We start from the raw sequence: 27,751 nt of genomic DNA on the forward strand, positions 1-27,751 counted from the left end.
ATTCAGGAAAGGATTGTTGCTTACTCTTTCTTCTTAGTGCTATCTTGTACCACTTATGATGTGTCCTTATTATTTCAACACCTGGAAAATAACTTGGTTTTTAAAATAATCATCGAGATATACATATTCTATATCACCCATGTTGATTTCCATAGGAGTAAAGGGCCTTTACCAAGTCTAAAGAATGTGTTTAAAACGGTATAATTTTTTAGGTTTAGCAAGCTGGTGGTAGGAGTTTTTTAGTTTCAGCAAACTGGTAGTAGGAGTTATTGAGGGGAAAAGAAAGAGACTTCTGAGACCTCTGGTGGTGCAGTGGATATGAATCTGCCTGCCCATACAGGGAACATGGGTTCGATCCCTGGTCTGGGAAGATTATACACCCTGCAGGTCAGCTAAGCATGTGGGCCACAACTACTGAGCCAATGATCTAGAGCCCAAGAACTGAACTGAAGCCCTAGTGCTCTTGGGCCTGTGAGCTGTAACTACTGAAGCCCATGTGCCTTAGAGCCCATATGCTGCAACTAGAGAACGCCTGTGCAAAGCAATGAAGAGCCAGGCCAGTCAAAAAAAAAGTTAATCTTCCACACACACTCTAGTTAAAGAAAAAAAAAAAGAGACTTCTCTATGCACCTTCAAGTACCATCACATCGCAAAGATATCTTTATTGGTTGTTCTCATAAAGCACAGGTAACTGAGGCATTGCAGAAGACCCTGTCTTTGGGGATATACAGACAAACTGGGCCAAAGAATTCCTCAGTCAGGCTCTGACCAGCCCACAGCAAATTCCAGGAACACAGACTGACCTGGATTACAGGGCTCTGAGGAAACAGAAGTGTTCTCTAAGCCCAGAGTGCTGCTATACATTTTTCCCACACAATCCAATGATCTTGGAAATTCCCTCAGAACAGTTATACTACACTTTCCTTTCTATTATATAACTAAAACTATTTAAGGATTAGGTAAAGAAAGTTTAGTAAAATCTAATGCACTGCCTTAAAGAACGATGGGATGAGTCCTTACAATTAATAAGATTCTGTTTTTCAAAGCTTCAAAAGCTCTGGCATGTTTAAAAGAGACTTAAAAACCACACTTAAAGGAGAGATTGGCCATTTATTTATAAGCAACACTGATGTTTCGTGTGTGTATGTAACAACGCAAAAATCTAGTTGTAAACTTCTAGTGCAAAGGCAAAGTTTAATCCCATGGAATGATTGTTATTGTTATATGTGAAATTTCCACAAGATGGCAGTCTTTGCTCATAAAGAGCAAAGTACTAGTCACAGTTAACCTGTGGGTTTGAAACGTGAAAGTATAAACTTTTTGGTGCTGTAAACACTTAAATTAATGAAAAAAAAGTTGGGTCTTAGACTGTGATGATTGGATACCTAAAACCTCTTCTTGGAGTATAGTCAGGAAAATTCCTGCCATTTTACTGCAGAGTGATGATATGCTGATTTTGGAGAGTTATGTCGAGAATTAATGAGACCATAAACAAAAGCATCTTGTTCATTGCTTGGCACTTAGTAGGCTACCAAACCTCAAAAGCTAGAATTATTATTGCCAGCATGTGTGACAACCATTCTTTCTCTGAACCTGTTCTGGTACATCTTCTTAATGGCGAATTATATTCCCAGATGAGTCAGTGCATGATTCATGATCCACAGACAAGAATATTGCATTTCCTTCTTTTGTCCAAAAGTATGAAAGCATTTGTAATCTCACTGAACAGAAAAATCTCAGGAGTCCATAAAACTTCACTTGAATTTGAAAATGGCTAATAGATCAATCCTGCTTGCATTATCGATATAAGTGTGCAAATTTCAGGGAGAAGGCAAAACAGCCTTCTTTTATATTCAAATAAAAATACCCCACAGGTCTGAAGCATTTATCTTGAAAAGCTTTTTACTTACTTTGAAGATAACAACCTCATTTGTGTGTGAGAATTGCATTAATTATTGACCACTTAACATCCTCCATCACTATGATTTTCAAAATAATATATTTGTGAAAGAACAGGTTGCTGAAAGACAGATGCAAATTTCTAATCCTGCATAGGTAACTTTGATTTTGCCTTTGAAAACTATAGTAGTAGTCTATAGTGTCCTTTCTAATTTTGTTAGGTTTCTGGCTCTTAAATTCCTGCTGAGCTTTAAAAAAGATACTGGTTAGAGGACAGCTGACTTTTTAGTTGCTTCTGCTGGGAAAGAATTTAGAGGTAATCAGAAATTAAAAAGAATAAAGGCAGGATTTCTTTTTTTTTAGGCTATGTACACAGGAATTTCTGTGATTCTTTTGCAATTGGAATTTCCCTCTCATGTTCACAGAAGTATAAACTACTAAACTAAAAAGATTGAAAGTGAAAGTGTTAGTTGCTCAGTCATGTCCGACTCTTTGCTACCCCATGGACTGTAGCCCACCAGGCTCCTCTGTCCATGGAATTCTCCAGGCAAGAACACTGGAGTAGGTTGTCATGCCCTTCCCTAGGGTATCTCCCCAAACCAGGGGTCGAACCTGGGTCTTCTGTACTGTGGGCAGATTCTTTACCATCTGAGACACCAGAGAAGCTCCCCAAAGACTGAAGACATCCTTTATTCTCTCTACTTGCCTCCACTCAGTCTATGGATGAGGAAACTGAACCAGAGAGAACAGTCATACTCCCAAATCATCACATTCAACACACACAAAATAATTTACATATTAAGGTCATCAGAGGCTCTTTGCAGCCAGAGGTAAAAATGCCATGGTTCCAGCCACTGCAGTCCATGCCTTGGCTGTCCTGAGGGCTGAAGGGATTGATATTTTAGCAATATTCTGTGCATCATCTAAGACACATCTGTTGGGAAGCACTGCTGTAGAGATTAAATGATTTTCTCACTGATTGACACAGAGTAAATAGTTCAGTTGGGGCTAGAACTCAGGTTTGTCCCCCACTACTTTCCCCTCTGTTACACTACACAGCCTCTGCTGCTGCTAAGTTGCTTCAGTGGTGTCCGATTCCTCGTGTCCGACCCCTATAGACCTAGCACGCGACACCAGACTCCCCCGTCCCTGGGATTCTCCAGGCAAGAACACTGGAGTGGGTTGCCATTTCCTTCTCCAATGCATGAAAGTGAAAAGTGAAATTGAAGTCGCTCAGTCATGTCAGATTCTTCGCGACCCCATGGACTGCAGCCTACCAGGCTCCTCCGTCCATGGGATTTTCCAGGCAAGAGTGCTGGAGTGGGGTGCCATTGCCTTCTCCGATACAGCCTCTAATATGCAACTATTTGGAGAAGACCCATCTCTTTTAGTTTCAGAGATGTGTTAGACGCCGAGTAAAATTTTCATCAATATATTCCTTCAAATCACACGATATAATTGTAGCATGATTGCAAATTTATTCATGCTACAATTTGGGTGTACAAAAAAATACAGCATTTCTCTAGAACGTAATTGATTTTCCTAAGGAGGAATGGGCCTGCTGAGCAGTGGGAACCAAACTAAAATTAGCTCTAGGAGTTAAAATTTAATCTGCTCTAATAATTTAACATGTCTCTAGCTTCAGCTCAATTTACTTGAATGAATTACTGCATCTTCCCCATTCCTCCCGGTTCCTTTGGTCTTTTCCAAGATGGCATCAGGGTTCATGGGGGATGACATTATGTCTCCTATGTGGGTATTTGGTATGAGGGGCTGCTGGCCTCTTGCTGGTGCTTGGACCTGCCCTGGCAGAGATTCCCTGGGGCTGGGCCCAGCCCTTAGATACCGACTGGTGTCTGCTGCTAAAGTCAGCCAAGGCGTGTGTGTGTGTGTGTGTGTGCACGCGCATGCATGCGCGCATGCACGCTCAATCATGTCCAACTCTTTGTGACCCCCCCATGAACTGCAGCCCACCAGGTTCCTTTGTCCATGGGATTCTCCAGGCAAGAATACTGGAGTGCTGCCATTCTCTTCTCCAGGGGATCTTTCCAAATGAGGGACTGAACCCATGTCTCCCGCATTGTGGGCAGATTCTTTATCACTGAGCCACCAGGGAAGCGTGTTGAGTCTGTTAAACTTGGCTAACGTCTTTCTCAGCTTCTCTAGGGTTTGTAGCCTCCTCCCTACTCACCCAGCCTCTGACATGCTATAGCCTTTCTCAGCTTCTACCCTTTTCTTCACCCAGCCCCTGACTATTCTGTAGTCCTTTAGACTACTTTAGTGTCACCTTGTCATCACTGGGGGTGCCAAGGGTGGTCTATGTGCTCTTCCTTAACTTATCTCCCACATGGGAGGAAGGGAGGCCTGGGAATGAAGGTGGAACTTCCGCTGTCTCCTGACAGTGTGGCCGTGGCATCTCACACATCTGAGGTCTTCTCTGTTGGTGCAGAACCCGATGGGCCCAGGGAGCACCCCTAAGAAACACAGGGTGGGTGGGATGCTCAAGATGGACGGGATATGTGTACAAATAGCTGATTCTTGTTGTTGTACAGCAGAAACTAGCTATGTTTGTACAGCTATGACAAACCTAGACAGCATATTAAAAAGCAGAGACATTACTTTGCTGACAAAGGTCTGTATAGTTGAAGCTATGGTTTTTCCAGTAGTCATGTATGGATGTGAGAGTTGGACTATAAAGAAAGCTGAATGCCGAAGAATTGATGCTTTTGAACTGTGGTGTTGGAGAAGATTCCTGAGTCCCTTGGACTGCAATGAGATCAAACCAGTAAATCCTAAAGGAAATCAATCCTGAATATTCACTGGAAGGATTGATGCTAAAGTTGAAGCTCCAATACTTTGGCCACCTGATGCGAAGAACTGACTCATTGGAAAAGACCCTGATGCTGGGAAAGATTGAAGGTGGGAGGAGAAGGGAACGACAGAGGATGAGATAGTTGGATGGCATCACTGACTCAACGGACATGAATTTGAGCAAACTCCGGGAGCTGGTGATGGACAGGGAGGCCTGGCTTTTTGTAGTCCATGGGATCGCAGAGTCGGACACGACTGAGCGATTGAACTAAACTGACAGCAGAAACGGATACAATATTGTAAAGCAATTATACTCCAATTAAAAATTTTTTAAAAATGAATGTTTTGAACGAAAAATAAGAAAACTCTAATGGGAAGAGAAGTATCAAGCCCTCTACTCTTGTGCCTTTTAATCTACCAGATGTCTGTCTCTCCACTTGCCCATTTCCTTTCCCTTCCCTTTCCCTCTCTTGGAAACCCCCGGCCAGAAGAGGTACAGATTCCCTGGATATTCTTCTTATCCCCCAGGACTAAAATTTTCTTGGTGTTTCACCATAGTAAAAGGGAGTTTTAGCTACATAATGATAGAAACTCTTTGATCTATACCTCTAGGCATTTCCTCAATTTGCTAATACTGAGGCAACTCAGAGATAGGGATTGGTGAGGATGAAAATACATCTTTTAATATCTCAAAACATTTATTTGTTACATACTTTGAGTTTGATGTAACCAAATTAAAAATACGCTTAGGAGTCTCTTAGTAATGTTAATGTTATTTGTCACTGAGAAAGAAATTTGGGACTAACTGAAAAAAAAAAGTATTTTTTTGACACAGCAAGTACATCTGTTTTGACCTGGAAAATGTGGCACTAGTGGTAAAGAATCCATCTGCCAATGCAGGAGATGCAAGAGAAGTGAGTTTGATCCCTGGGTCAGGAAGATCCTCTGGAATAGGAAATGGCAACCCACTCCAGGATTCTTTTCTTGCCTGGAAAATCCCACAGACAGAGGAGTCTGGTGAGCTACAGTCCATAGTCCATGGGGTCCCAAAGAGTCATACACATACACACACATACACACGCACACACACACACTAAACCATTTGCTGCGTGTTCACAAACTTTTCCTCTCTATGGATACTGAGAAAGAATTAACAATAGCATGCAGAGGATTTTCAAAAAATAGGAGCTCAAAAGGTTTCTCATTCATCCATCTCTTCTTTAGTTATGGTTTTGGAAAATGTAGGTGAACTTGGACTAAAGCCAAAACACTTATCAAAGACTCAGATTTAGCATTTGATTAAGTGGAGTGACCCTGTGATTGGCATGTTTGTTATCACTATTTAAAGATCAGAGTTGTAAAAACAAATTCAACTTCCCATGAATCAGACATTAGTTGATTTTTTTAAAGTAAAATCTCTAAACGATCAGTTAGGAGTATTAGATACAACAAATATTTATTGATAACATTTAATAGCTCAGTAATACCAATAGCCTAAAGGAGGATATTGGAAGGATTTCTTTTGTTTAATTTGAACTTTATTAACTAGTTCTTCCAGTTAGTTGAATTAAATGCCAGTTGCTTATTCAATCCACTGAGATGGCCTAAAATCATAGACGGGAATACAGCATTTCAAATGAATTCACAAATATCCCCTTTCAGAGCAGGGGTTGGGGCTTCTCAGGTGGCCCAGAGGTAAAATCTACCTGCCAATGCAGGAGACACAAGAGACGTGGGTTCAATCTCTGTGTCAGGATGACCCCCTGCAGTAGGAGATGGCAACCTACTCCAGTATTGTTGCCTGGAGAATTCCATGGACGAGGAGCCTTGTGGGGTCCATGGGGTTGCAGAGTCGGACATGACTGCATATGCATGCAGAGCAGGGATCAGCAAAACTTTTGTGTTAGGGGCGGGATAGTTAATGCTTTAGACTTTGCTACTCAACAGTGCCTTTGTAGTTTCAGAAACAGACCCAAGACAGGTTTGGCTTGATGGTTCTAATTGCTGACTGCTTTAGAAACCCCATAGCAAATAACTCCATGAAGTCAACAAGTTTCCACTTCACTGATGAAGATGTTGAAGTTCAGAGGGCTTAAATGCTTTGGCCAAAGTCACATCATTAGAAAGCATCAGAGTCCGTTTTAATACCAGAGTTTTTGACTCATTCCATTTCTTTAGACTGTATATTTACATATGAGAATAAGTGGTAATACTTGCTGTTAATACATGTGTGTCTTTAAATGAATACAGAGCTATCGTGTATTGATTTTGTATTCCACCACGTTGAGAAAGAATTCAAGTGAATTTTGGATATCCCTGGTTTTCTGATTATCCTAAAACATACATGTGAACATTTATCCTGAGACTGGGACCACACAGGTTCCAAGACTGACTGCCTTAATTATTCAAGATCATGTAGTATTTGTTGACTGAGTCAACATTTGCTGATTAATCTTTCAGGCAACTGGAGCAACTGAAGTCAAAGAGATATGAACAGATATTATACCACTAAAAGAAACACCAGGGAAGTGACCATAATTAACGAAGAATGGGAAGGACAACTGAATGAGGCAGAAAAGGTGTTGCCTCTTTTAATCAAAAGATATAAAAATGCTTTTTAATTATTCATGACTAGAAATACTGTAAACTAATTAGAATTTTTTCAGCATTGGTAAAGAGTTACTACAGACAATAAATGAGAATGAAAGCTTGACCAGAAGGGCTCAGGGCCATGAGATCACATTTAACTCCTGCCCAGTGAGGTGAAGTGACCTGCCCACCTCCCCACTACAGGGCCGAGTCAACAGGGCTGGATTTAATTACAAGCTCAGTTATTGCTGAAGACTGCTGCATATCAGAGACCTGCATAAAAAGAGAAGTTTCCTGTCTTGGTTCAAACCTGTTATCTTACTTTCTAATTTGAAGAGTGTAATTTGATAAAATCTTTAATTGGTCAGATCTGGTTTTCTTATTAAGAAAGCAGTGTTCATATCCTTATGTAGTAACTAAGGCATCCATTTCTCTGTGTATGGGAAATAAAGTGTAAATTCATCCAGAAGACCTATTTTCCAAAGGAACAACAATAATAAATGCATGCACAAGGCTGCAAAGTTTATAAAGCACTTAGCAAAAACATTGCCTATCATTTAATTTACTTAAAATAACTTTGTGAGGGAGGAATTATAGTGACTGATTGAATGATTGATTGATCCCTCCCCCCGCCTTACTCCTTATTCTTTCTAAGGCCTTCAGAAGTCTGATGCTATTAACTTCTCATTTTAAAACTGAGGAGATTGAGACTAAGAGGTGAAGAAAATTTCCTAAGGTTGCAGGGCTGGTAAGTGATGCAGCCAGCTCTCAAACTCGGGTCTTCTGACTTCTGCGTGGTTTTTGAATTTGCTGTCAAGATTTCTGGCATCCCTAAAGAAAACCTGTATAATTGGAAGCTGCCTCTTGATTTCCAGGCACTTTATTAGCTGAGGATTTGACTACTCAAGTGCCTTGGATAACATGTATTCCATTGTATCCATTAACAAACATTACAGTTTGTGTAACACATCCTGTTGTCCCAAGAGAGCTCCATGAATATCACATGAGTTCATTAATCTCTCTGTGATTAGAATAAACGTCAGATGAATTCATTATCATGAGGCACTTCAGGGACTTTGCCAATGTTATCAAAACGAGGCAGTGTGTTCAAAATAAGTAAGTCCTTACTCATAAGTCAACATGTTGTGAAGTTTCTATTTATGTTAGGCAAACTTCTGTGGTCATTAACTCATTGAAAATTTTCCTTAAACAATAGCCTACCAAGGGTATAATACTTATTGAATAACATTTAACTGTTTTTAAAACTGCATTTTAAGCTTTAACACTTAAAATAATTTTATGTTCCCGTACTGATGAGATTTTTGTGGTGGCTAAGAATAATCATACTTTATAGACATGCTATTTGGTTGAAGATGAACCTTAAAGTTGACATATATGATGCTCATTAAAATCGCTTTCTCTAGGTAGAGTCATCTCCTCCCACCTCAAGTCTTGCACTGTCTAAGGGGGCAAAACCAGTCTTGTCACAGAGAAGCAATTGCTTGAAAAATCAAATTAGTAACATGATGGATCTCAAGACTTTGGTGACTAGTGAACTTTAATTATTATATATTTTATGTGTTTATGCTGGCAGTAAAAGTCAAGCACTCATTACAGAAATGGCAGACATGATCTTTCATAAAATGAGTGCTGGGCGGCAAATGAATAGATAATCAGGATAATGAAAGCAAGCCAGAAAGACGTTGGAGAGCTGAAAAGACCCTTGACAATGGCTCCCACTGAGATAGAGGGCATAATTGCAATTGGAAAGAGAACACTTTGGGTGATCTTTTAAAATGTCAGCATCATCCTTAAGCTCAATGTGATATTTAGGTTATAGGGTAAAGGGGAAAAATTCTTTCATTCTGCAGTGAGAAACTGGCAGTGATCATCTCTGCTTACAGTCGCTCTTCAGGCAATAAAAAATCTTCTCATCCAGACCTTTCAAATGCTTGTTTATGAAAAAGGGTCATAAAGTCAAACTTATTTTGCTTAGTGTATTGTATACATTTCATGAATATTTTCATGTCTTTGAGTCTGACAACTAAACCTTAAATTAAGTGGGATCTTGATATTTGCATTGTGTATAAAAAGATAAAGCTGTGATATGTTTCTTTGGCATAGCCTAGGAGACAGAAGATGACAGAAAAGGAAACTTTTGAACAAGCAAACATTTTCATGAATATTTTCATAAATATTGAAGTTTTTGTAAGTTGAATAACAACTTAAATATATAGAAGTAAGTTGTTTTTCTAAGACCTGTTTTAGTAGTAGGTACTTTAATAACTGGCACTTCCTTGGTAGCTCAGATGGTAAAGAATCTGCCTGCAATGCAGGAAACCTGGGTTCAATTCCTGGGTTGGAAAGATCCCTTGGAGAAGGGAATGGCTACCCATGCTAGTTCTTTTATGATGCTTAACTTAGAGGCAATGGCACCCCACTCCAGTACTCTTGTCTGGAAAATCCCATTGATGGAGGAGCCTGGTGGGCTGCAGTCCATGGGGTCACTAAGAGTTGGACACGACTGAGCAACTTCACTTTCACTTTTCACTTTCATGCATTGGAGAAGGAAATGGCAACCCACTCCAGTATTCTTGCCTGGAGAATCTCAGGGACCGTCTATGGGGTCGCACAGAGTCGGACACGAGTTAGCAGCAGCAGCAGCAACTTAGAGGTTGTATATTGACATATACTTAAAAATCCTCAAGGTATATTTATATTAAAGTTGGTGGATAAATTCAGCATATAAAATTCTCAGCTAAGAATTAGATCATTGATAAAAGTACAACTTAAAAAAACTAATTTTACTACATTTTGCCCATATTTTCATAGATGGAAAGTCTAAAGGATTAAAACTTATTCAAACTTTATATGTGTATTGTGTTATATTTAGCATTATTCCAGCTTTCCAGGAAATTGCTTCAATTTTTTAAAGTAGAAAGCATTCAGATAGTTGTGTAACATAAAGTTTTCTCAAAAGACTAGAACCACAGAAAAATAATAAGGCTCTCCATTTTAAACATTTTAGAGAGTGAATTCTACTTTCTAACTTCTTTCTATCAGGAGCCTGAACATGCTATATTTCTATAAATGGGGGAAAAATAAAAGCCAAAACTGTTTCTTGGATGATTATCTGCAATTACAGGACTGTATGATTGAGCTGCAGAGTGATTATGTGTTCCCAAAGGGCAGTGTGGTGAAAGACACTGTGAAAAAGGGTCACCAAAGCTTGGTGTTGGAATCATGGGCACCGTGGGGACAACCTTTTGGGTCAGTGTTGTCTAGGAGGTCTCATAATGAAACCTACCTTAAAGGTGCCTTGATCTGGGACTTGTAGCCTTCAGAACCACGAGAAATAAGCTTCTGCTGATCAAGCAACCCAGTGCGTGGTATTTTGTTACAGCAGCCTGGGCAGACTAATACACATGGATTGTGGAACAACGCACAGTAGCAAGAGTCATGTTTCAGACTATGACTGTCACTTAAGAACAACTCTCTTATTTAGCTGCTCTTCCAGTTCTGGAATGTCTGCCCTTTTTCCTTCTGAATCATGTTTGGGATCAAACTGTTCTCAGTCTCAGAACCTGCAGAATTTATGCTGCTTCTTCTCTCCCTATCAGATGTTTTAAAACATCTTACATACAAATATCTTTCTTCTTTAAGATATCACTTTATAATTTTCAGAACACTTCTACTGTCATTACTTTGTTTTTATTACACAGCCCACAAATTAAAACAAACAAATCCTCAATCATTTACTTTATTAAATAAAGTTTTTTATTTATAAACCTCTATCAATGTAACTCTTATCTTGTGAAATTTCTGTGTATGGGGGGGTTATAGCCATATAAAAATATTTGCAAATAAAAGTAGTGTAAACAAGTGTAAGGGAGATATTTAAAGAAGTGAAATTGTTTCAAGTAAATCACATATGATCATCGTTATGACAAAATTGAGAAAAACAGAGAAACTACCTAAAACTGACTATAGATCATTATTCAACACAGGATCTCTAAAACCTTTATTTTGAATCCTAATAGCTAGTTTTACTTTAGTTGGTGGTAGCCAATTTTCATTCAAAGTGTAATATGGTCAGATGTGTGGCATTTGTTTTTAGGCGAATACTAAATACTTACTCTTTGGGCACATGTTAATAAATAAGAACATACATTTTAAATACTTGGATTTAAAGAATACTTAGATTCCTTAAGTAGTTTTAGGATAAGTCTTATTTGAATAGATGACTGCTGTCTTTTTTTTTTTTTTATGAGGCAGCAGAGATACTCTGATGTAAATGGTAATTTATAAAAAAATTACATAATATGCTATGTAGCAGTGAGACTCTAATTCTGTGCAGAAAGGATAATTGATGTGTTACTGCTCTATTTCACAATTTAGTTTTCCCACGCATGGGAGATATGCTGGGAATTAGTCTATTCCATCTTCTTAATGAGACTTATCTATTACCTCAGATAATGTATCTATTTTCATCAACCAGCAGGACTAACTGCTTACTGGAGTGAAGTTTTCAGCAGTTATTAGAAAGAAAATTTGCCAATAGATATAAAGTCTATCTTTCCACAAGTCTAGGTGTCTAGATAAAATGAAATGGGCTGTATATGCTGCTGCTGTGATAGTGAGGTGGACACCCACAGCTCCCGTGCAAGCTCATGAGAGCTGCTTGTTATTTTCCATAATAGCAAGAGCTTTATGCAGACAATGTTTACTCACTTAATGATATTATGGGAGGCTTCAATAACTAAGGGAAGAGGCTTGATAAAAATTGAGTGTCATTCAATTCTGATAACAATTGTGAGAGGGACTGTGTGGCTGGTCTCTTCAGGCAAAAAGAGGTTTTGTAATATCATGCATATGTAACGTACTAAATGGAAGCATTTGCAAAGCCTGCTATTTCTCTACCCTAAACCTGACATAATCAACCTTTCATATCTATTCTAAATCCAATTAGAAATGAAAGCAACCTAGCTAAGTGGGGATGTGAGATATTTCTAAGATCCTTGATGAATGATCATGGGGTACAATTTACCCATGTTTTAGCCCGTTATATTTTTCAGCAACTAAATTCATTAGAATATTGGCAGATTGTGAAGATTCTTTACCAATACTGGATTCTATGCTGTGTCTATTCACTTCTAGGTGAATAAAAAGGATAAAACCCTATGATAAAGGGATCACCAAGCTAAAACTCAAGCTATATAGTTCACTGGAAGTAATGGCATTCCACATACAATAAAGAGGCACACTCCATAGCAACAAGGGTACTGTGAGGAACAGATCCACTCTATGGTTATTTACACCCTTGTTGGCTTACTTTCTAGGAGAGGCTACACTCTACAAGGCTAAAGGAAGGGTGCTTTGAAGTGATTTTCCTGGAGTCATAACAGAAACAGAGCCTTTGTGCACATCTCTAGTTCTCACAGGGAGGCATGACCTGCACCATGAATCAGATGAAATTAAGATCTAAGAATTGCTTCCAGAGTCCTTGTTACATTAAACACCACATACCTCTCAGTGAGTCTCAGTGGTGGTTTACAGAGCCCTGGAGATCCCCCAGGACCTTTCGTACATGAGAATTAGTCTAAGATGCATGAACAAGATAAGCTGGTTTTGGGGTCAGCATCTCAGGTAGAGTGCAGAAGAAAGAGGAGCAAGGATGTTACCTATTCTTGTCACTCATCATTACCGAAGATCACAGGGCAGAGTTCCTAGGTTTCTGAATTTTCTTGTTAATATTTGGATTCTCTTTTCTTTCAGCTCTGGGCAAAGGCTGCCTGTAAACATGCAGATAGGAAGGGGGGCAAACAATATCCTAAGAGAGGATACCTAATAAATTATGGCAATGAGTTCCAGCATCCTCTTGAGATCAGTGGTAACTATTCAGTCTCTCCTGTCATCTCCTTTCATCCCATGCTGGTCTTATCACTTTTATTTACGGATAAGATTTCTGTAACAAGCTGAGGATACCAACACACTAGGTGTTTCAGTGGGCACAAATAAGTGGATGATATGAATTCTAACTCCAAAACTATTTGCAAATATGCAGGTGTGTGAAAAGCATAGACATAGTACATAATTGGTGATCAAAGAGAAGTTAAAGAATGACAGTGACATAGAGATAAGGGTTTAGGACATGTGAAGGAAGGGAAACAATTTCTGGGCTGAGATTTCTGGAAGGCATGAGTGTAGCAGTTGAAAGTATGAGTATTAGGGTTAGACAAACGAGTGGAATCCTCATTTCATTACCTCTTGTGTTGGTACTGGCAAAGTGATATGACCTCTCTGAGCTTCAGTTTTTCTAATGAAATAACTCCAATCTTAAGTTGTATTGTCTATGCAAAGTGCTCAGCATGTCATCTGACATGTATTAAGCTCTCGACACAGGGTAGCTGTCTTAATCATTACAGACTCCTGTGAGCCTCCATGATGACATTGTGGAGTCCACCTGCTCCAGGTGTCCACTTTGCCTTTTCAGAACTGAGCACTGACACGGACAGGGACTAAGTCCAAACCGCAGGGCTGCTTAGGGTCCAATGCCCATTCTGATCTTTTAACCAAGAAAAGAAGCAGAATGCTCAAGTGTGGAGTATTGGGACTGTGGGTGACAAAGCAGGCAGCTGTGAAAAGCCTAGGAAAATAGGAAGGTGGTGAGGGAGACAGCATGAAGCTTTCAGGAGGCCAAGCCAGGGGTCAGAGGCCCCGTGGAGACAGCAAGGACAGTCTCAGTTTCAGGGTCATCATTCACTATGTTCTTAACCATGTTTCTACCAACCTCTCATTGACCTGGTTTTAGTTTGAGGGACAGAATATGATTTGGGGTGAGGACACTTTCATTTCAATAGAACTAGATCACTCCCTAGGTCTCTTGTCAAGTTGAGACTGAGGGGGCCACTGAAGGCCATCACCGTGCAGCAAATTCACAGCTGCACAGGGAGCAACATAGTAAATCATCGTCCTTCCCACGAAGGCTGCCATCAATAATACCACAGGAGCCTTTCCCCCCAAGAACCAATAACTGTCTGGAACTGTGGGAGGCCCATTACAGCACTGAGAATTTGATGTGGAAAAATTAGAGGAATAAAATAGTTCACTCACCAAAAAGAAAAATACATGAAAAGCAACACCAACATGAGTTTAATTATGAAGTCTTATTCTCACCCTTAGGGAGTTCATATATTCAGATGCCAGCCACAGAGCAACAGAGAGCACAATGGGGAGATTTGTTGTTATTTATGAGAATCTGAATCCTAGACATTTCATAAGATCAGTTTTTTAGGTTTTATACTAGCAGGAAGAAACCAAATTGTCAATTGATACTCAGAATTCACAATACTTGATCTTATTGTTAGTAATATTAGAAATGTGCCTGTATTCGCAATGCCAGTCCATTTTCATTTGTATAAACTTTTGGGGGCTTGAAAAGTATGACCTTAGCCAAGGTGTAAACTGGACTTGGAAATTCAGTAAGAAATATTGCAAAATTGGAGAAGGAAATGGCAACCCACTCCAGTATTCTCGCCTGGAAAATCCCATGGACAGAGGAGCCTCTTAGGCTGCAATCCATGGGGTCGAGAAGAGTTGGACACGACTGAGTGACTTCACTTTCACTTTTCTTCACTGTTTTCGTATGGTTAGGCTGCAGTAGACCCTCCAGAAACACTTGTTGAATAAAGAATTAAATGATTAAAAAAAAAGAAATATTGCAACATAATAGACCCTCAGCTTAATTCAGCTTTAGTTATCCCTATAACACATCCCCACGGCAATTCTTCCAATCTTCTCCATATGTTTCCAAGTGTGCTTAGTCACTCAGTCATGTCTGACTCTTTGTGACCCCATGGACTGCAGCCTACCAGGCTCCTCTGTCCATGGGGATTCTCCAGGCAAGAATACTGGAGTGGGGTGCCATGCCCTTCTCCAGGGGACCTTCCCAACTCAAGGACTGAACCCAGGTCTGCTGCACTGAGGGCAGATTCTTTATCATCTGAGCTACCAGGAAAGCCCCCATTTGTGTCCAACCCTTTACCAAATTTACCTGTCTCATTCTCAGTTGAGGACTTTATTTCCTATTTTATTGAGAAGGTTAAGCCACTGGGTAGAAAGATTCTCATGACTTATAAGTAACATCACTCCTGCTTCATTCTGACTCTTAGAAAGTGTCCCCATTCCAGTCTAGGCTATTTTTAACAGAAAGCCTTAATGTCCACCTCTATGTGACTGAATTCTAGGGATTCCTCACTTAGATGAGCATTAAAATCACTTGCATTTCCTTGGCTACAAACCAGATTTCTTTTTTTTTTTTTAAGATTTTTTTTCTTAATACCATTTGTGAAGTCTTTATTGAATTTGTTACAGCATCCTTTCTGTTTTATGTCTTGGTTTTTGGCTACAAGGCGTGTGAGATCTTAGTTCCTTGACCAGGGATCGAATTCGCACTTAACCACCAGGGAAGTCCTCAAACCAGAGATTCTGATTTACTCATTCAGGGCTGGGATCTAGGAATCAATATTTCTAAACAGCACTCTCCTCAGGAGATTCCACATAATCATGCTGGCTTGGGGGAAATCACTGATTTATCTGTCGTTTGAACTCTCTGTAGACGTGCTTACGATTTTTAAGGACTCTTGTTAAAGTGATTTGTTTTACTTCTTCCAAACGACTGCAAGTTCCCCAGTTCAGGTGGTTGTGTCTTGGGGATTTTTGTGTGCTTGGCAATACTTTTCACTGTAGTTTGCTCATTGTTGTTTAGTCTCTAAGTCATGTCTAACTCTTTGCAATGCCATGGACGATAGCCCGCAAGGCTCCTTTGTCCGTGGGATTTCCCAGGCAAGAATACTGGCACAGGTAGCCATTTCCTTCTCCAGAGGATCTTCTCGAACCAGGGATGGAACCCACATCTCCTGTATTGGCAGGCAGGTTCTTTACCACTGAGCCACCAGGCATAGGATGCATCAACCAATATGTTGAGGAAAAGGTAAAATTTAGGGAGGAAAACTATAGAATATGTGGTTACCAGGTGGCTGCAGGCAGTAATAATAGTAACAGCCTCTCACATTTATTGAGGACCCACCTCTTGACTTGCCATGTTCACTTTACAGTGATTCACTTACACAAGTTTCAAAACCATTCTCTGAGGTTGTTACCGATTTTATGTTCATTTCTGGATATTAAGAAACCCAGAACAGGCAAGTGGAGTACTTTTTGTAAGGTCATACAGCTTAAAGACTGTTGTTTTGGGGTTTATTTTTGGAAGGGGGATGGGAAAATATACAGCCTGTAGAAATAGAATCTTTTAGAGGTTCATTGAAGAACCATGACTTAGGGAATTCCCTGGTGGTCTAGTGGTTAGGACTTGGCACTTTCACTGCTATGGCCCAGGTTCAATCCCTGGTCAGGGGACTGAGATCTGGCAAGCTATGCAGAAAAAACAAAAACAAAAACACACCCAAACCATGACTTAATTCTGTAGAAGGAGGTGAGCTCACTTTGGCAAATGTGATCAAAGAGAATGTTATAAAGGAGGTGGTTATTTGAACTGAAGCTCCAAGTTGTTGCTACATACAGCAAGAGTACACAGCATTTCAGGAGAAGGAACAGCACCCTGGAAGCATGCTGGTGCTAGGATAGTAGCTTCTGCCTGCCTCTCTGGTCCATTCTTCATTTGGTGGAGGCTCAGAGCCACTCCCTCCTCACCCCCTTCCCCCTCATTTACTTGATTCCAAGAGCGAGAAGGAAAGAGAGACAGTTGACAGGCCAGCTCTTTGGAGCATGGAAACTAACAGTGACTATTATCCTAGCAGTCACTAAACTTTCATCTTCCCCCTTGAAAATCATCTCAACCACACCTCTCCCTCCTTTCTGATCCATATCTTATTTTGTAAAGGATGATTTCCTCATCTTGCAACTTTGATGAGCTGTCTTCTAATTTGGCCAAACCTCTGAAAGCCCTGTATCATAGAGGAAACTAGTACATTTTGAACAATACCAAAGTGCAAATTTAAAATAAAACTGAAATGATATTAAAAATCTCACCAATCTATCTCTGTCTCTCTCTCTCACACACACACACAATTAAGGAAAAGTACAAGGTTGGCAACCCTGCCTCTACCCACTTTATTTAATCCACCTAACAGAAGGAAGAAAACTGTCAGCAAAGGGAATATTTTGAGTTGAGGCCAAGTGTGACTGGAGCTGAAACATACTTTACCCAATAGTTGCTCTGGTTTACTTAACATTCATTACTTGGCAAGAACTCTTGACAACTACAATGAAATATGAAGATACAATAAATTTATCACAGTGGCTTATGCTTTCCTTTGGGCTTTTTCTTTAACATGACAGAAAAGTAAACAAAACAAAAACCTCAAAGAAGTAATTCAGGACTCTGGCTCACCTTGTATCCTTCTCTCTGTCAGGTTCTACATTATGTCAGACCTTGCAAGCAGTAGAATGGGTCATTTGACACACATTGAAATTATTTTGGGGGATTAAAAAATGATGGAAATGGAAAAACCATAGGACATTTTGAAGGAAGTATGATTGCTATCTTATGAACATGACTTAGAAAAAAAAATCTTCGTTTAGATGTTTATAATCATTTAACGCCTTTAGGCAGTTTTCTCCCAGGCAGAAGTGGCTCCAGAATCCTGTTCAGAGACAAGTTCCAACTAATTACAACTGGCCTCCTCAGTGCTCCCCAAGGAGTAATCTGGATGATGGAGAGAGGCTCTTGCTCCAAACTTCCATTCTGCCTTTCAGTTTGTAGAGTCTTACAGACTCTAAAATATTCTATTGATGTTGCTTTTCACAGCGGTAATTTACACTTAAAAAAATCCCACAAACAAATGAACTGTTAACCACACTTATAATTAGGATGCAGGCCCATGACACTCTTTATGTACATCAGTTACCAAGTTCTTAGGTGACAGCTCATGCTAGATACAGACCCTCACAGCATCTCTATAGTGTCTCAACTCAGACTTCAGAAGAAACTCAACTACTGTTTTGGTGAAATTGTGATTCATTCATAGATCATCTTTTCTTGATGGCAAATAAATGATGCTCTTGGTTATAATACTTTCTATACTTACTGATTTCTCTAAACATTCATGAAACAATTTTTAAGTTGTTAGACATCATACACCCAAGAAAACCTATCAATCCAATAACCAACATAAGCAAACAGTCTTTTCTATAGAGTAGAAGACATTTCCTTTGCAGCCTGAAAAGCAATACTTACCTCATGGTAACACTGTGAACATTAATAAAGTTTCTCAATTTTTTGAATTTTTTAGGACAAATGATTTCAAATAGCAGATAGCCTTTAGTAATTTTACACTTGATAATATAACAAATTAACTTTGATTTTTAGTATGCAATTTCTCTGAATGACTTAAAACATTTTACATATAACACTCTATTTAAAAAACAGATATGTAGAGCAATTTTTTGGTATATAAGGTGAATAGTCTTTACAGAAAGAGTAAGACTAAGTCAAACAAAGGGTGATTATCCACTTTTTCCAAAGTACTTTATATGGCATAAAGTTCATTTAACAAGTAATCACTGAGCAGTTATTACATGCCAAGTACTAAGCTGGGAACAACAACAGGCAATGAAAGATTGTCCCTGCCCTCACCAAGCATACAGCCTCATGGCCAGGGGAAACTGGCGTTAACTGAACAGTCACACAAACCTAACATTGCGGCTGAGAGAAGAGCTACACATGGGAGTCATTTGTGGAGTCGATAATGACTTGCTCAGAGATTCCAGGGGTTAGAAGGAGATATATATTTTAGAGTAGTCTTCCCACTCTTTAACAAATTGATTGCTTTCATAGTTAAACAGAGCAGAATGGAAGAAAAAGTTATTTACAGACAGAGGCATTTTTTGGCTCCCTACTGAATTACATATGCTTTTAAACAACTGCTTTTGACTTTACTTCAGTGGAATAACAGGACTTTGGATACATCTATCAAAAAGTGTTATGAGTGTTATGATCAGATCTAATGGATATCATGTCAGAGTTGCTTTTTTTCCTTTTTTAAGGATTATGTACCTTTTGTGAGATACAGCTCGAGAAGGACAGACTCTTGTCTTACATAATCCACACACATATACACACACACAAACAAGGTAAGAGTGCAAAAGAATCTCTTCTATGCCCTTGTGAAAAATCTGGGACTTTTTGCCAACATTTGCATCAATCAAAGAGCATTACTTTCTTAGGCAATTTTCAAGTGAGAAACAGAATTGATCAAATCAAATAACAACAATGAATATAACCACTAGACCAAAAGTCCATTTTAATCACTAGACTAAGCAAATGAAATAGCCTCATTATGTAACAGAAAAGGTCTGAAGAGAAAATTTTAGTTGAAAATGATCTATTGTAATATACTTCACTGATTGGTTTAAATAATGTTCACCACAAATGCAAAGCAAAGTTGTCATGACTACCATGGGGGGAGCAAAATTTGCTACTCCAAAATGTCTCCTTAGTGTGCAGATTATTTCCCTTTGAAAACAATCAAGGCCCAAAAGACTCAGGAAAAAACTTTGACTGTCCCCATAACTGCATACAAAAATTTAGATAGAGGGTCTGTTTCTGGGATATACCTATTACCAGAGACATCTGCAAAGAATACAGGCTGGCAGGGCCTCAGGAGATCAGTCCACTGGGTCCCATTTATTGTCTTTGCAAGGCTCAGCTCACATTTGTTTACCAAATATTTGCTTTTCTATTTTCTTTTTTTTATTATGTGCTGAACAATTTACATTATTTAATCTTCACAACTACCTTATGCATCTGCTGTACTGTTATCCCATTTTACACATAAAGAAACTAAGGCTTAGAGGTTAACTGATTTGCTAATGTTTGCAAGACTGGTGAGAAGGGAGCCAGTATTTGAACTCAGGTCTGTATGAGCCCAGAGGTTTGACTTTTTTTTTTTTTTTACTTTACAATATTGTATTGGTTTTTGCCATACACGCTTTTCTATTTTCAAGTGAATTGACTTCTTCCCCTTTGCAGTCCCAAACAATTACCTACAACGTCCTCTTTTTGTAGTGAAGGGGAAGATTTCAGCCATTTTTGTGATTCACTCAGGTTTTTCTATGTTTCTCCCAGGTATACATGTCATTAAGCTTTTCGGGTGATTTTGTTATGTTAATCTAACCCATGTCAATTTAATTCTTAGACCAGCTAGAAGAACCTAGAAGGGCTGAGGGAAATTTCTTCCTCTCTTGGCACTACCAAAATGTGTTGAGTCTTTTTCATTCTTTTTTTTTTTTTTTTAATATCTTGGTAGTCTGTAAATCCAGCAGTGAAAACATACCTTGATACAACTGTTCCTGAGATGATTGCAACTCAAATGAAAAACCTGAGGTTCAAGAATCTGTAGAAAACAAAATGTTTATTAGGGAATTTCTGGTGGTGCAGCGGTAAAGAATGCGCCTGTAATGCAGGAGCCTCCATTCGACCCCTGGGTCAGGAAGATCCCCTGGAGAAGGAATAGGCTACCCAGTCCATTCTTCTTGCCTGGGACATCCCATGAACAGAGGAGCCTGGAGGGCTACAGTCCATGGGGTGGCAAGAATTGGACATGATTCTTTTTTGGTTTAGTGAGTAAACCACCACCACCACCAAAATGCACACTGGCCTATACGTGTTGGGACAGTTGGCTATTCTACCTTGTGGCTACTATTTAATCAAGTCATCCGAGGAACCCAGCTAGGGTTCCGCACATAAGGCATGGAGCAAAGCATTCTTATGCCAGGGCTTTATGTGACTGGTTGTAGCAATACAGCTCTTGAAGAGCAGCCACTGCATTGTATTCACTTGTGGGGCTATTTCCTAGAGTAAGCACTACGCATTTTGTTGCAAACTGTTAAGTGAATACTCAGCAAATCCCCCTTTCCACAAGAAAATAATTTTTATGACCTATGAACTTCATGATATTGCTTGCCCTTTATTCTTTCTCAATTTAGACATTAGCTTTTAGAATATACAAAAGACATGGAGGATTTTCTGGTCCTTTGGCACAAGATCACCTGCTGCTCACTACACTTGCTGTAGCAGAGACCACTCGAGGTACCCCCATTACGTTAGCCCTCACACCCATGCGTGCATGCTCAGGCTCTTCAGTAGTGTCCCACTCTTTGCGACTCTATGGACCATAGCCCACAAGGCTCTTCTGTCCATGGGATTTCCCAGGCAAGAATACTGGAGTGAGTTGCCATGCCCTCCTCCAGGGCATCTTCCCAACCTAGGGACTGAACTGGCATCTCTTCTGCATCTCTTACATCTGCTGCATTGGCAGGTGGGTTCTTTACCAGTAGTGCTACCTGGGAGGCCCATGTTAGCCCTTACTGAGCATTTATTCTCTCCACCCATCTAACCTACAGATAAGTTCTTTCTCCTTTTCTCTTTCTTACTTAATCAAATTCTGAAAATGATTGCCCTGTAGCTAAAGTTGTATCAATATTATGCATTGAGGTAAACTGATGTTTACCTCTCCAAGACAACACTTCCCTACACTCCTTTCCTGAGAGCATTCTTCATTCCAGAAAGAAGGTCACAGAAGATAACCTTGAGGGCCACCAGAACTTGTTCTGGAATCACTTGACACCAGCCGTAATGATCTCAATGCCCCCCAGGAGGAGAAGAAGAAGAATGCAAGACTACATCAGCCCCCATCCTTACCTACAGCCCTATTTTCCACCCTAAAACTGTAAGACCTCTTCTAGCTTCACAGTCTTGAGAAGGAGAGCACAGTCTTGAGAGCTCTAGCCTGCTGTGTCCCTCTTTTGCCTGACAAAGTATTAAAGCTACTCGTTTTTACTCCTCCAAAGCTCTCTCTCTCTGCATTTCTATGTGGCACCGCTGAACAGAGGCGGAGCTTTTCTCAGTATTTCTATTGGGGTTTCTTTTCAGAGCTGACAGGACCAGACAATCAAGGTCTTGCTGTCAGTGCAGGGGAGACTAACCTAACTGGGGACCGACCGTGCCAGCGCGTCCACTAACAATCACTGTTTAATGTTTTTCTTTTCTTTGCTGAAAGAAGAGTTAGCTCTGTCAGGAACAATGCAAAGGAAAAAAGAAAAACAACATATACAGCTAAAGCAATTGCAATTTTCATCTTCACTATAATTGAAAATACAATTGTTTTCTTTTTAAAACAATACATTTAGTTGAATAGTTGAATGTGGCTCCATGTTTAGCTTCTGAGTCAACACAAAAAGAGAAGCTCAGATTGGCTTAGCCTGTGTTTTATACTTTTTTTTTTTTTTAAGATCAAGTGCAAATTTAAAGGGAAGTTCCTTTCCCAAGCTTCCCAACCTGTGGTTTCCATTCACAAAGGGGTCACCCACCGTTCTTTGGTAACCTCACCCTCAAAAGAGATCCTATCCTCACTGACATGAACAAAGTGTCATATACTGTTACAAATGTGCATCTGCTGTGTAATCTGCTTTGTTGAAACGAGGAAATTAGAGTTCTGGGGCTGAGGAATGTATTCAATAACTAGGAGGCAACATTTTCCCTCTTATTGAATTGACTTCTGCTCTGTTTTTCTCTAAGCCTTCTAAAATCTGCTGTGGTTTACTAAAGCAGATGGCCTTCAAATTGTTTACAACACCAACAATAAAATTCTTGATGTGAAATTTAGTTTTTGTAGGTTTTTTCCCCCAGAAAATTTACATTGGATCAAACAGTTGGCTGTGAAAAAATAATGATGATGACAACAATGAAAATTACTATAGCTTAGTACTACTCAGCACTTCTATGATGTTAGACTTTATGCTGCTTTACATATGTTATTTATTTTCATTCCCAGAAAACCCTATGAAAAAGTATATTTGAAATTATATATCCAATTTACAGATGAAGGGATGGAGGCGCAGAGAAGTTAGGGAGTTTGGTCTATGAGGGCAGGGCTTGGTCTTGTCTGTTGCTAGTGTCTTGAACACCACTTGGCACTTGCTGGGCATAAACACTCAATATATATTCATAAAGGGGCTTCCTTGATGGTTTAGTGGTAAATAATCTGCCTGACATGCAGGAGGCACAGGAGAAATAGGTTTGATCCCTGAGTCAGGAAGATCCCCTGGAGAAGGAAATGGCAACTTATTCCAGTATTCTTGCCTGGATAATGCTATGGACAAAGGAGTCTGGCGAGCTGCAGTCCTTGGAGTCACAGAGAGTCAGACACGACTGAGTAACTGAACACACACACATTCATAAACCGTATGAATGAACAAATTCGTACCTGGGACATATATTAGGGAGATTCAGGAAGGACTGAGTGATGAAACTGATGATGATAAAATGAATAATAGCTTAAAATGATAAGAGAAGTAATAAAGGAGGACAGATAGAGGAGATTAAAATGCGTCTTAATCAGTAGTTTTTTGGATTGACTGCTCATCAGCATCACCTGGGGATTTTTTTTTTAAAGTTCACCTGGAGATTTTTTTAATGGAATACTTTCATGCTGTAAGGAAAAAAAAAAAAACACTATAAAAAGAAATGTATACATAAAAAAGTAAAAGTTCTACATTTCCTTTGCTTTCTTTCCCAAACTTATTTCTCAGTTTTGACTTTATTAACAGTTCAATGTGTAACTTTTATAAACCTATACATGAATATGTACACACCAGAAGCACTTTTTATACTTAAGAAGATCATATGAAAAAGCTGTTATATGATTTGCTTTTTAAAACTGAAGAATACTGTATGTCTTGGACATCTGCCAAAGTCAGTGTTTCATTCAACTGAACAGACATGCCATGGTTTACTTAAAGTTTCCTATTGCTGGACATCCAAATGGTTTTTTAAAGTATAAACAAAGCTGTAGTAAGAATCCTTGTATCTATATCTTTCTACGTGTGTTCAAGTACATTACTAGGATAAATTTCTAGGAGTAAAATTACTAGGTCTTAGGGAAAAAAGGTTAACACCCATTGCTAACTCCTTCCAAAAAAACTGTAGCAATTTACTTGAGAAACTTTAAAAAAATATAGTCTCCCTGGGCCCATATCCATGTTCACTGAAACAAAACCTTGGTAAGTAGAGCCTGAGTATCTTTATATATTTTAAAGTTTTCCAGGTGAAATCGGTCAGGTGTGAGAACCACTGATCTAGATCATTCTCTTCTTTTTGGGCAAAGTGTGGGTGAGATGGAAACTAAAGTAAGCCTTAACATGCAGAAGAAGTTGGTTGAAATTATAAAATCACTAAATTATCAGCAATTTATATTTCCATTGCTTCCAAATATTTTATCTTAATTCAGCATTATGACTACTCCTTTTAGGTAAGTAGAACAGAAAGAAAAATGAACTGAAGCTCTAAAAACTTAAGCTTCCACAAACAAAAAATGATAGAACCAAGACTAAAATTCAGGTCCTTAGTATAGAAAATTTCTCCCCTTGCTCCCTCCCATTAAACTATATAGCAAAGTGAATTATGACTGTATTGTTCTGTCCTGTTAGAAATCTATGCATGCTAACCCTCGGAAATGAGATGTCTGATTTTAAGACAGTTCAGGCATCACCTGTAGACCTTGAGACAACCAGTCATCTGATAGTAGCATAAATAATAAACATCTATATCTATACATTTTGTCTCAAAAGATCTGAGGCTGGGACTATAGCCAGACTGACCCTGAATAACATCTCTAAAAGTCTTTATCTTAAAGAAAAGTGATTGGGACAATGGAAGTAGCCAAAGGAGACGGCTGCTCTAAGTGGGTTAGAGAAGTGAGTCTCACCCAAAGGTAGACAGAGGAGAGGCTAGTTCTCAACAGTTTCTCAAGGTTTTGCTTGGTAGGGCTGCTGCCTAAGCTCTGAAGTAAATATTTCAGTGAATAAAGCTTCAATCAAGAGTCACACAGAGTGAAGTAAGTCAGAAAGTGAAACAAATATCCTATATTAACACATGCATGTGGGAGCTAGAGAAATGGTCCTGATGGACCCATTTGCGGGCAGGAATAAAGACACAGACATACGGAATAGACTTGTGGACACAGAGGGGGAAGGAGAGGGTGGGACAAATTAAGAGAGCAGCATGGACATATACACTTTAGAATGTGTAAAACAGATAGTTAGTGGGAAGCAGCAGTATAGCACAAGGAGTTCAGCTTGGTACTCTGTGCTGTCCTTGAGGGGTAGGGTAGGGTGGTGGGCGGGAGGCTCAAGAGGGAGGGGATATATGTATACATATAACTGATTCATTTTCTTGTACAGCAGAAACTAACACAACATTGTAAAGCAATTATACTCCAATTTTTAAAAAAGTAACTTAAAACCTACCTCTCAAGAAAATTTCTGCTGTAACAGAAGGTAGGATGACATCTTCATGAAGGTGAACTTTATAGAGTTATTATGATTATTAAATGTAATAGTGAATATGATAATGGATTTTATTACCAGCATTTATAACATCTCAGAATTAGGAGAGTAATCAGGTCAACTGAGATGCAGGCTTGCAGCTAGGCAGAAGAGGAGGGAACTAATATTTGTTATGCTCTTGGCATTTATTAGGCATTATGACTTTGCGAAGAGTTGACTCATTGAAAAAGACTCTGATGCTGGGAGGGATTGGGGGCAGGAGGAGAAGGGGACGACAGAGGATGAGATGGCTGGATGGCATCACTGACTCGATGGATGTGAGTCTGAGTGAACTCTGGGAGTTGGTGATGAACAGGGAGGCCTGGTGTGCTGCGATTCATGGGGTCGCAGAGTTGGACACGACTGAGTGACTGTACTGAACTGAACTGAACTGATGACTTCTGCTCTCTGACGGTCCTGGCTAGGGCAAGGAGACCAGGGCAGACTATGGCAGAGAAATAAGTCAATATAGGCAAGGGAAAATCAGAGGTGTTCCTGTTGTGTCAAACAGGCCAGGGTCGGAGGCAATTATCAACATGTTTCCTATGGGGTCAATTTCCTGAAATACCTTTGCTTCTAGGGGCTGCTCACTTTGCAGGGTGGGGTGGGAGAAGTGGTAACATTTTAGGGAAGAGTGACTACTTTTCTTCCAAATTAGGGTCATCCAAAGCATGTGCTTTGTATCAAGTCGAGGAAGGTTAAGTGACCAGACTGGAGACAGCATGTCTAATTTATTACTCCTTAAAATTGGGATAATCGCAACTTTTTTTCCCGTTTAGGTTTAGGCAGAGAATAAGTTCTCTTCACTCTTTGCTTGGCTAGTATCTATTAAATTTTTAGCTTTCAGCTCAAGGCTCTTCTGTTAGAGATTCCACGTGAAACTATTGATAAATATCAACAAAGCAAGTCATATAGCCATATCAACAGGACTGGGATACATTATCTTTCATCAGAGCTATAAACAGAATATTGATAAAATTAATCCAGTTTACAACAATTAAACTTCAAGAAGACTATAAAGAAGAATGAGTCTGTCAAGTTTCTCTGCTTTTTGTTGGAATTACATGGACTAAGGGTAGAAACAGTGGCTTTATGCTGATGAGAAACTTGATTGTGTATGCATATATATTTCAATGAATGAAAATGAAGACCAAAATAAGTATTACTGGAAAATTCAGTTTTCTTGAGAGAGAAAAATCTTTCAAAACAAGGGCCAATGGAAGAAACATTAATAAAAGTGCCTTTACAGGGTGAAAATTTCTATTATCTAACTAAATAACCTGAAACATTTGATTAATGTTTAACATGCTAATGGAAATTCAAACATTTTAAATGTGACCTTCTGGTGATAATACCATTTGTGTTTTTTTCTAATTCAAATATAGTGGTGGAGATTTAAGATGTAGAAGGTAGGATCTTGGCAATCCATTCTGTCCCCTATATCTAAATATAGAATATACATGTAGAGAGAGCATATATCTCGAAGGTTATTGAAAGTCATTTGATAAAATCTTTGGTATCTTAAAATAATTCTTTGTGGAAATTTGCAGACAGAGATAACTTGTCATGAAGCCTTTATTTTACTTGGAAAGATAATTACAGTCATAATAGCATCACTATAAAGGAAAAGGAAATAACATTTTTCAAGCTTTTACTATGACCCCATGTACAAAATTCTCCAAATAATGTTAAGAAATTACACTATTATCTCCATTTTACAGCTAAGGATCATTAGGTACTGAGAAATTATAAATGTGCCTAAAGCCACACAGGATGGTAAGTGGCAGGGCAAGAATACTACCCCAAATTTGTCTGACTCCAAAGATCAATCCATTACCTCAATGATGACAGTGATCTGGTGGCCCTCCTAAGTTCCCTAAATCAAAGTTCATCCACAGTCTCAGTTTTTGAGCTCACTAATATATTTTTTTAAGCAAATCTGAGCAATAATTGGGCTTCCCAGGTGGCAGCAAAGAATGTGGTAAAGAATCCATCTGCAAATGCAGGGGATGTAAGAGACCTGGGTTCGATCCCTGGGATGGGAAGA

The 27,751-nt window shown here is 39.2% G+C and overlaps 1 protein-coding gene and 1 non-coding gene across 3 annotated transcripts in view; one reads left to right on the top strand and one right to left on the bottom strand.

Annotated features, from left to right (window-relative positions):
* GRID2 (glutamate receptor, ionotropic, delta 2) overlaps window positions 1–27,751 on the bottom strand; it is a 1,587,604-nt gene that overhangs the window by 7,357 nt on the left and 1,552,496 nt on the right. The gene's annotated exons all lie outside the window — the stretch shown is intronic.
* Window positions 16,645–16,716, top strand: TRNAE-UUC. The gene has a single exon. It is a non-coding gene; the product is annotated as a tRNA-Glu (tRNA).

The sequence above is a fragment of the Bison bison genome, unplaced genomic scaffold, assembly GCF_000754665.1.
Source record: "Bison bison bison isolate TAMUID 2011002044 unplaced genomic scaffold, Bison_UMD1.0 scf7180017864464, whole genome shotgun sequence".
NCBI lineage: Eukaryota > Metazoa > Chordata > Mammalia > Artiodactyla > Bovidae > Bison > Bison bison.